At 38.7% G+C, this 9,937-nt stretch overlaps 1 non-coding gene and 1 pseudogene across 1 annotated transcript; both read right to left on the reverse strand.

The window, feature by feature from the left end:
* Positions 1-1,282: 1,282 nt before the first annotated feature.
* LOC140631335 (U4 spliceosomal RNA) lies at positions 1,283-1,430 on the reverse strand. The gene has a single exon (XR_012028968.1). It is a non-coding gene; the product is annotated as a U4 spliceosomal RNA (small nuclear RNA).
* A 6,737-nt stretch (positions 1,431-8,167) lies between these two features.
* On the reverse strand, positions 8,168-9,044 carry LOC140625113 (small ribosomal subunit protein uS5 pseudogene; annotated as a pseudogene).
* Positions 9,045-9,937: the final 893 nt, after the last annotated feature.

The raw sequence follows: 9,937 nt of genomic DNA on the forward strand, positions 1-9,937 counted from the left end.
CCAAAGAAGTTGTACTGTATTTGTTTTTTAGGTATTGACTTGATCAGTTCTTTATATATTTTGGATACTAACCCTTCATTGAATATGTCATTTGCAAATATCTCCTCTCATTCAGTAGGTTGCCTTTTAGTTTTGTTGATTATTTCCTTTGCTGTTCAGAAGCTTTTTTTTAAAAAAAAGATTTTATTTATTTATTCGTGAGAGACACAGAGAGACAGTCAGAGACATAGGCAGAAGGAGAAGCAGACTCCTTGCAGGGAGCTCGATGTGGGACTCGATCCCAGGACCCCAGGATCAGGCCCTGAGCCAAAAGCAGACACTCAATCGAGGAGCCACCCAGGCATCTCAGAAGCTTTTTATTTTTATGTAGTCCCAATATTTTATTTTTGCTTTTGTTTCCCTTGCCTCAGGTGACATATCTAGAAAAATGTTGTTACAGCCAATGTTAGAGAGATTAATACCTGTGCTGTCTTTAGGGTTTTTATGGTTTCCAGTCTCACATTTAGGTTTTTAATATGTTTTGAGTATATTTTTGTGTATGATGTAAGAAAGTGGTTCAGTTTCATTCTTTTCCACATGGCTATTCAGTTTCCCCACCACCTCCTTTGTCAAAGATTGACTGTTTGATTGTGGGTTTATTTATGGCTTTCCTGTTCTATTCCATTGATCTATGTGCCTATTTTTATGCCAGTACCATACTGCTTTTTAAAAAAAGATTTTATTTGCGAGAGAATGAGAACATGAGAATGAGTATGAGCATGAGCAGGGGGAAGGGTAGAGGCAGAGGCAGAGGGAGAAGCAGACTCCACACTGAGTGGGGAACCCGATGTGGGGCTCAACTGAGTGGCGGAACCCGATGTGGGGCTCAACTCCAGGATCATAACCTGAGCCAAAGGCAGATGCTTAACCACCTAAACCACCCAGATGCCCCTGTACCATATTGTAGTAATTAAATGACCACTTTGTAATATAACTTGAAATCTGGACTTGTGATACCTCCAGTTTTGTTTTTCTTTTTCAAGATGGCTTTGACTATTTGGAGTCCTTTGTGGTTCCATACAAATTTTAGAATTGTATGTTGATAGGGATTGCATTAAATGTATAGATTGCTTTGGGTAGTATAGACATTTTACCAATATTCTTCCAATCCATGAACGTGCAGTGTCTTTCCATTTCTTTGTGTCATCTTGAATTTCTTTCATTAATATTTTATAGTTTTCAGAGTACAGGTCTTTCACCTTTTTGGTTCAGTTTATTCCTAGATATTTTATTGTTTTTGGTGCAATTGTAAATGGTATTGTTTTCTTAATTACACTTTCTGCTGCTTCATTATTAGTGTATAGGAAAGCAACAGATTTTCTGTTTTCAATGAGCAATAATCGCGCCTCGGATAAACCTCATTGGCTACGATACTGCCACTGTGCAAAGCTCAGATTTCTGTACATTAATTTTCTATCTTGCAACTTTACTGAATTATCAGTTCTAATTTTTTATTGGAGTCTTTAGATTTTTTATTTTTCTTTTTAAAATTTTAAGTAAACTCCATGTCGTCCATGGGGCTCAAACTCACAACTCTGAGATCAAGAGTCGCATGCTATACTGACTGCGCCAGCCAGGCACCTGTAGGGTTTTCCAAATATAGTATCATGTCATCTGCAAATAAGTTTTACTTCTTACCAATTTGGATGGATTTGTACTTCGTCTGTTTGATTGTTATGGGTAGGATTTCCAATACTATGTTGGATAAAAGTGGTGAGAAGAGATATCCTTGTCTTATTGCTGATCTTGGGGGAAAAGCTTTCAGTTTTTCCCCATTGAGTATGATGTCTCCTATGGATTTTTCACATAAAGCCTTTATTATGTTTAGGTATGTTTGCAGAGGTTTTTTTTTTTTTTTTTTTTTTTGTATCATGCATGGATGTTATACTTTGCCAAATGCTTTTTCTACATCTATTGAAATGATCATTATGGTTTTGATCCTTTCTCTTATTCATGTAGCATGTTGATTATTTGTAATTTTGAACCACCTTTGCATCCTGGGAATAAATCCCACTTGATCAGGGCATATGATTTTTTTGGGGTGTATATGATTTTTTAAATGTATTGTTGGATTCATTTTGCTAAAAACGTGTTGTGGACTTTTGTATCTATATTCATGAAAAGTATTGGCCTATAGTAGTTCTCCTTCTTCTTTTTAATGTGTCTTCATCTGGTTTTGGTATCAGGGTAATACTGGCTTCATAGAATGAAATTGGAAGTTTTCCTTCCTCTTGTATTTTTTGGAATAGTTTGAGAAGAATAGGTACTAATTCTTTAAATGTTTGATGGAGGGCGCAGCCCTCATGGCTCAGCAGTTTAGCACCACCTTCAGCCCAGGGTGGGATCCTGGAGACCTGGGATCGAGTCTCATGTTGGGCTCCCTGTATGGAGCCTGCTTCTCCCTCTGCCTATGTCTCTGTGCCTCTCTCTCTCTCATGAATAAATAAATGAAATCTTAAAAATAAATGTTTGATGAAATTCACCTGTGAAGCTGTCTGGTCCTGGACTTTTATTTTGGGGAGTTTTTTGTTACTGATTCAAGTTTATTGATGGTAATTGGTCTTAAAATTTTCAGTTTCTTCCTGCTTTAGTTTTGGTAGGTTATATGTTTTCTATATGTTTTATTGCTTTTTTTTTTTTTTTTTTACTTTTCATATTCTCACTTTCCTTTTTACTCAGCATCCCCTTTAATATTTCTTGTATATATGGTTCAGTTGTCATGAACTCCTTTAGTTTTTGTCTAACGAATTTGTCCATTTCTTCTAGGCTGTCCAATTTGTTGGCATAGAAGTAACATAATATTCTGCTACCATTGTTTGTATTTCTGTAGTGTTGATTGTTTTTTTCTCTTTCATTAGTGATTTTATTTGGGTTCCTCTCTCTATGTCTCTGGTCTCTCTCTTTCTCTCTCTCTTTTGATGAGTCTTGCTAGAGGTTTATCAATTTTATTGATCTTTGCAAGGAATCAGCTCCTGGTTTCATTGATCTACTGGGTTTTTTGTTTGTTTCTATACCATTTATTTGTGTTCTAATCTTTATGATTACCTTCCTTTTGTTGAGTTTGGGTTCTACTTGTTCTTTTTATAGCTTCTTTAGATGTAAGATTAGGTTGTTAATTTGAGATTTTTATTTTTTCTTGATGTAGGTCTATATTGCTCTTAGAACAGCTTTTGCTGTATCCCAAGGGTTTTGGACTATTATCTTTCCATTTTCATTTGTTTCATTTGTTTTCATTTGATTTTATCTCTGATTTCTTGGTTGACCCATTCATTGTTTAGTAACATGTTATTTAACTTCCAAGTACTTATGTTCTTTCCAGATATTTTCTTGTGGTTGATTTCCCATTTCATAGCATTGCAGTGAAAAAAAAGATGCACGGAATATTATGAATTTTTTGAGACTTGTTTTGTGGCCTAATATGTGATCTATTTTGAAGAATGTCCCATGTGCACTTGAAAAGAATGTGTATTCTGCTGTTATGGGATAGAATGTTCTGAATAGATCTATTAAATACCTCTGGTCCAGTATGTCATTCACAACTACTGTTTCCTTGTTGATTTTTTTGTTTGTCCATTGATGTAAGTGGAGTGTTGAAGTCCCCTACTGTTACTGTGTTACTATCAATTATTTTATTTGTCATTAACTGTCTTATTATGTATTTGGGTGTTCCCATGGTGGGTGCATATTTACAATTATTGTACCTTCATATTGCACTGTCCCCTTTATTATTATTTTCTTTGTCTCTTGTTACAGTCTTTGAAAGTCTGTTTTCTCCAACATAAGTATTGCTATCCTGGCTTTCTTTTGACATGCATTTGCATGATAAATGTTTCTTTATCCTCTTACTTTCTTTTTTTATTATAAATTTATTTTTTATTGGTGTTCAATTTGCCAACATATAGAATAACACCCAGTGCTCATCCCATCAAGTGCCCACCTCAGTGCCCATCACCCAGTCACCCCCACCCCCCGCCCACCTCCCCTTCCACCACCCTTAGTTCGTTTCCCAGAGTTAGAAGTCTTTCATGTTCTGTCTCCCTATTCCCTTACTTTCAATCAGCATGTGTCTTTCGGGCTGAAATGAGTCTCTTGGAGGCAGCATATAGATGGTCTTGTGTTTTTATCCACTCTGTCACCCTTTGTCTTTTGATTGGAGCATTTGGTTCATTTACATTCAAAATAATTATTGATATATATTTATTGCCATTTTGTCACTTGTTTTGTGGTTGTTTCTATAGATTTTCTTTGATTCTTTCCTTGCTCTTTCATGGTTGGTGGTTTTCTTTAGTGATATATTCAGATTACTTTCCCTTTATTCTTTGCAATTCTGTTACTGGTTTTTGATTTGTGGTTATCATTCAGTTTGTATATAACCTCTTCTGCATATAGCAATCTATATTAAGTTTATGTTCACCTAAGTTTAAACCCATTCTTTACTCCTCCTCCCATGTTTTAGTGTCCTATTCTACATCCTTTCATGTTATGAATCTCTTGACTGGTTTTTATAGAAATATTTATTGCTTTTGTGGTTTTTTTTTTTTTTTTACTTTTCATATCCTCACTTTCCTTTTTACTCAGCATCCCCTTTAATATTTCTTATATATATGGTTCAGTTGTCATGAACTCCTTCAGTTTTTGTCTAAGAAACTCTTTATTGGGATGCCTGGGTGGCTCAATGGTTGGGTATCTGCCTTCAGCTCAGGGCGTGATCCCAGGATCTGGGATTGAGTCCCACAATGGTCTCCCTGTGAGGACCCTGCTTCTCCCTCTGCCCATGTCTCTGCCTTTCTCTCTCTGTGTGTCTCTCATGAACAAATAAATAAATCTTAAAAAAAGAAATTCTTTATCTCTTCTTCCATTCTAAATGAAGACCTTTTAAATTTTATGTAGTCAGCTTTATGCACTTTTTTATGTGTTCTGGGTTTAATGTTATGCCTAAGGAAGTTCTTCCCATCAAATTATGTAAAAAAATAAAAAATAAAAAAACTATCCTGTGTCGAGTACATTTATTGTTTAGATTTTTACATTTAAATATTTTATCTATCTGGAATTTATTTTGGTATAAAGAAATGAGGAAGGGATTCATTCTTTTTTGGATGGCCTAGCCAGTTATCCTAAACTATTTATTGAATAATACATATTTTCTCCATTAAATTAAATAGCCGTTTCTACATAAACCAGACTTTTGGGTCTACTTCTGGTTTTTCTATTCACTTCCATTCATTTGACTATCAATTATTGAGCCATTACAAGAATATTTTAATTACTATAACTTTATAATACAGTCTTATATCTGCTAGGGCTAGTACTTCTCCCTTACTCTTTTTTTATCATATATACTGTGGCTTTTCTTGTGTCTTCCTTTTTGGTATAAATTTTAGAGTCCATCTGAGGAGCATACTCTCCTACCCTTCCCACCAATTATTTCCTTTAAAAATTTAATTATTTATTTATTTATTTATTTATTTATTTGAGACAGAGAGTATGCAAGTTGGAGGAGGAGCAGAGGGAGAGGGATAAGCAGACTCCATGCTAAGTGAGGAGCCCAAATAAATGGGGCTTGATCTCATGATCCTGAGATCATGACCTGAGCCAAAACCAAGAGTTGAGTGCTTAACTGACTGAGCTACCCAGGTGCCCCTCCTTTTGGTATTGATCATGTTAAATTTATAGATTTAATGCAGGGAAGATAGACATCTTTGTAAGGAGTCCTTCTATTGAAGAAGAGGGAATATCTTTCTATTTGAATCTTTTATTTTCTATTAGATGATTATTACAGTCACTTTATATATATGTTACATATTGCTTGAGTTTTTCCTAGTTGTTTTGTCTTTTTAGTAATTTTCTTTTTATGCTAGTTTACCTGTAATACTGTAGTATAACAATTCTAAAAGGTATCTTTTCTTCCATTCTATTTCTGGTTGGTTGTTGTTTCTAGAAAAGCTGTTGATTTTTTTTTTTACATTAATTTTGTAAATGGTTATCTCAATCTTATTGTTTGGAGTACTTTTTCAGTTGATTCTATTTTGTTGTATAGACATTATGAGTATATATCTGGAAAAATATTATTTTTTTAAATAATAAATTTATTTTTTATTGGTGTTCAATTTGCCAACATACAGAATAACACCCAGTGCTCATCCCGTCAAGTGCCCCCCTCAGTGCCCGCCACCCAGTCACCCCCACCCCCACCCTCCTCCCCTTCCACCACCCCTAGTTTGTTTCCCAGAGTTAGGAGTCTTCCATGTTCTGTCTCCCTTTCTGATATAGAAAAATATTCTAATTTTCATCTGTTTTTTTGTGGTTTCCAAGGGACAGGAAAATTATGGAGTCTTTTTTTTTAATAAATTAATTTTTTATTGGTGTTCAATTTACCAACATACAGAATAACACCCAGTGCTCATCCTGTCAAGTGCCTCTCTCAGTGCCCATCACCCATTCACCCCCACCCCCCACTCTCCTCCCCTTCCACCACCCCTAGTTCGTTTCCCAGAGTTAGCAGTCTTTATGTTCTGTCTCCCTTTCTGATATTTCCCACACATTTCTTCTCCCTTCCCTTATATTCCCTTTCACTATTATTTATATTCCCCAAATGAATGAGAACATACACTGTCCTTCTCCGATTGACTTACTTCACTCAGCATAATACCCTCCAGGTCCATCCACCTTGAAGCAAATGGTGGTTATTTGTCATTTCTAATGGCTGAGGAATATTCCGTTGTATACATAAACCACATCTTCTTTATCCATTCATCTTTCGATGGACACTGATGCTCCTTCCACAGTTTGGCTATTGTGGACATTGCTGCTAGAAACATCGGGGTGCAGGTGTCCCGGCGTTTCATCGCATCTGAATCTTTGGGGTAAATCCCCAACAGTACAATTGCTGGGTCATAGGGCAGGTCTATTTTTAACTCTTTGAGGAACCTCCACACAGTTTTCCAGAGTGGCTGCACCAGTTCACATTCCTATCAACAGTGTAAGAGGGTTCCCTTTTCTCCACATCCTCTCCAACATTTGTGGTTTCCTGCCTTGTTAATTTTCCCCATTCTCACTGGTGTGAGGTGGTATCTCATTGTGGTTTTGATTTGTATTTCCCTGATGGCAAGTGATGCAGAGCATTTTCTCATGTGCATGTTGGCCATGTCTATGTCTTCCTCTGTGAGATATCTGTTCATGTCTTTTGCCCATTTCATGATTGGATTGTTTGTTTCTTGGGTGTTGAGTTTAATAAGTTCTTTATAGATCTTGGAAACTAGCCCTTTATCTGATACGTCATTTGCAAATATCTTCTCCCATTCTGTAGGTTGTCTTTTAGTTTTGTTGACTGTATCCTTTGCTGTGCAAAAGCTTCTTATCTTGATGAAGTCCCAATAGTTCATTTTTGCTTTTGTTTCTTTTGCCTTCGTGGATGTATCTTGCAAGAAGTTACTGTGGCCGAGTTCAAAAAGGTATGGAGTCTTATTATGACATGTTTTTCAAGCCTGAGTTGGAGGTTGGTCAGGAGCTTTGACCTCTGAACCTGTGATAAGAGGTAGTAGAGTGAAGGAGTAAAGTAATCAGCAAGGCTTCAAATTGCGGGATTCACATCTCATCACCACCATTTATCAACTGTGTGACCTTGGACAAGTTTTAATTTCTCTGTGGCTCAGGTTTCTCATCTATAAAATCATAGGATCCACCACATAGGATGCGTTGAGTACTAAATGCGTCCATATGCATAAAAGTGCTTAATTCTGTCATTGGCATATGAAATGCTCTAAAAAATGTCAGTTAATATTGTCAGAGCAAATAGTCATGGACAATTTTAGCAGGATTAACTACAAAAATTTATATTTCCTAGATCTTTGGATGTTTAAGAACCAGTCTCCAAGCTCTTCAGCCTTTTTTCCTTCATTAAAACTAGTACTCTCTAAATAATCTAAGTCTGATAAATTTATTTACATTAAAGCATGCCTGGCAGGTCATAGAGCAGTATTCTCTTTTCCATGAGGACTTGTCTTTTGACTGGAGACAGAACTTGAGGAAATTAAGTAGACTAGGAAGACCACCTCTCAGGAGAAGGCAGTTGAGCTCAGATAATTGAACAGATGTTCTTTTTTTTTTTAAACAAGCTTTAATTTTTTATTTTTCTTGTATAAAACTATGTGGTAGCCACAGCTGGAGCCTGGGTCCTCTGCACGGAGACTCTGGTGTGGGTCTTTACAAGATGGTCAATGAATTCCTGATAGGGAGACTTGGTGAACACAGTCTCTTTCCAGAGATCAGGGGTGAGATAGCTGTAGGTCTGGGAGATTGCATCAAAAGTAGCCTTGGCAAAGTTCCCCAGGGTGGCAGTGCAGCCCCTGGCCGAAGTGTAGCAGTCATCAAAACCAGCCATCATCAGTAGCTTCTTGGGCACAGGGGCTGAGACAATGCCAGTGCCTCTGGGGGCAGGGATGAGATGCACCAGCACAGAACCACAGCGGCCAGTCACCTTGCATGGGACAATGTCGGGCTTGCCGATCTTGTTCCCCCAGTAGCCTCATCGCAGGGGGACGATGGAAAGCTTGGCCAGGATGATGGGCCCATGGATGGCAGTGGCTACCTCCTTGGAGCACTTGACGCCCAGACCCATGTGTCTGTTGTAATCTCCGATGGCAACAAATGCCTTGAACCTGGTCTGCTGGCCGGCACAGGTCTGCCTTTGCACGGGCATGATTTTCAAGACCTCATCCGTGAGGGATGCCCCCAAGAAGAAGTCAATGATCTCAGATTCCTTGATGGGCAGAGAAAGAGATAGATCTCCAGGGACTTGATCTTCATGTCCTTGACTAGGCGGCCCAGCTCGGTGACGGGGATCCACGCCTTGTCCCCTGCCTTGCCTCCACGAGCTCCGCGGCCCGGACCCCGACCGCGACCCCGGCCACGGCCGGGGATGCCGCTGCCGAAGCCTCCGCGGAAGCCGCCGCGGCCTCCCATTCCAGGGCCCCGGGGCCTCCCGCAGCGCCGGCGTCATTCGCCATTTGGTGCTCTCTCGAGAAGTGAATAGGTGATCTTTAATTCAACATTGCACAAAGATAAATAAGACCATTTCCTGTCATTGAGGAACAAATGGTCTCATATGTGAGATAAGAGTTCATATACCTAGCCAGAATTTGTTTTGCAGGTGTCTCAGTTCATTTATGCTGTTTTGGAGCACCTGCTGAACAAACCCTTGGGAATCTGTGAGGCACTAATGAGGCCGGGGGACTCACCCTGAGGCAAGAGTTGAGATATGCTGACTTGATCACAGGCAGGAGGTGAGGGGTAATTTTAGCTGTCCATCACTTGGCAATTGCAGCTACCACTAACTGAATTCTTGTAATGGACCAGATACCTGAGATATGTCAGTATTATCTTCTGTAATCCTTTCCACAACTCTCAAAGGAATGCATTGTGGGCTTTATTTCACAGATAAGAAAACAAAGGTTCAATGAGGTAGAGAACTTGCCCAAGGCTAACCAAGTAGTAAATGGCAGAATTGGGATTTGAACTGCTGTCTGTTTGTCTACTGTCATTACTAGCATGCTTTGTTCTGATTATTCTCTGACTTAGTTCATATGGGCTTTTGCCAGAGTTCTTGGGGAGAAGGCTCTGCTAGTGAGGGAGTAAGAACTCTAAGAGTTTATTGGATGAAGTCTCTGGGACATCCCTGCTTGACTCCACCTGCTTTGTAAACCCATGGTGAGTTTGTTTGCCTACTACAGTTCTTTAGGATGTTTACTAGGTTGTTTACTCAGCTGAGGGGACAACAAGGGGCTAAAATCCAGATTCGGCTGTACTCGCCAAGGGCACCTTGGTGAGGGGCTACATGTGTTGGAGTGGAGGGGTACCTTTCTTCGGTTCCTACAGTGGTGACAGGTGGGTGGATTGCAGC

Source organism: Canis lupus, chromosome 3 (assembly GCF_048164855.1).
Source record: "Canis lupus baileyi chromosome 3, mCanLup2.hap1, whole genome shotgun sequence".
Taxonomy (NCBI): Eukaryota; Metazoa; Chordata; class Mammalia; order Carnivora; family Canidae; genus Canis; species Canis lupus.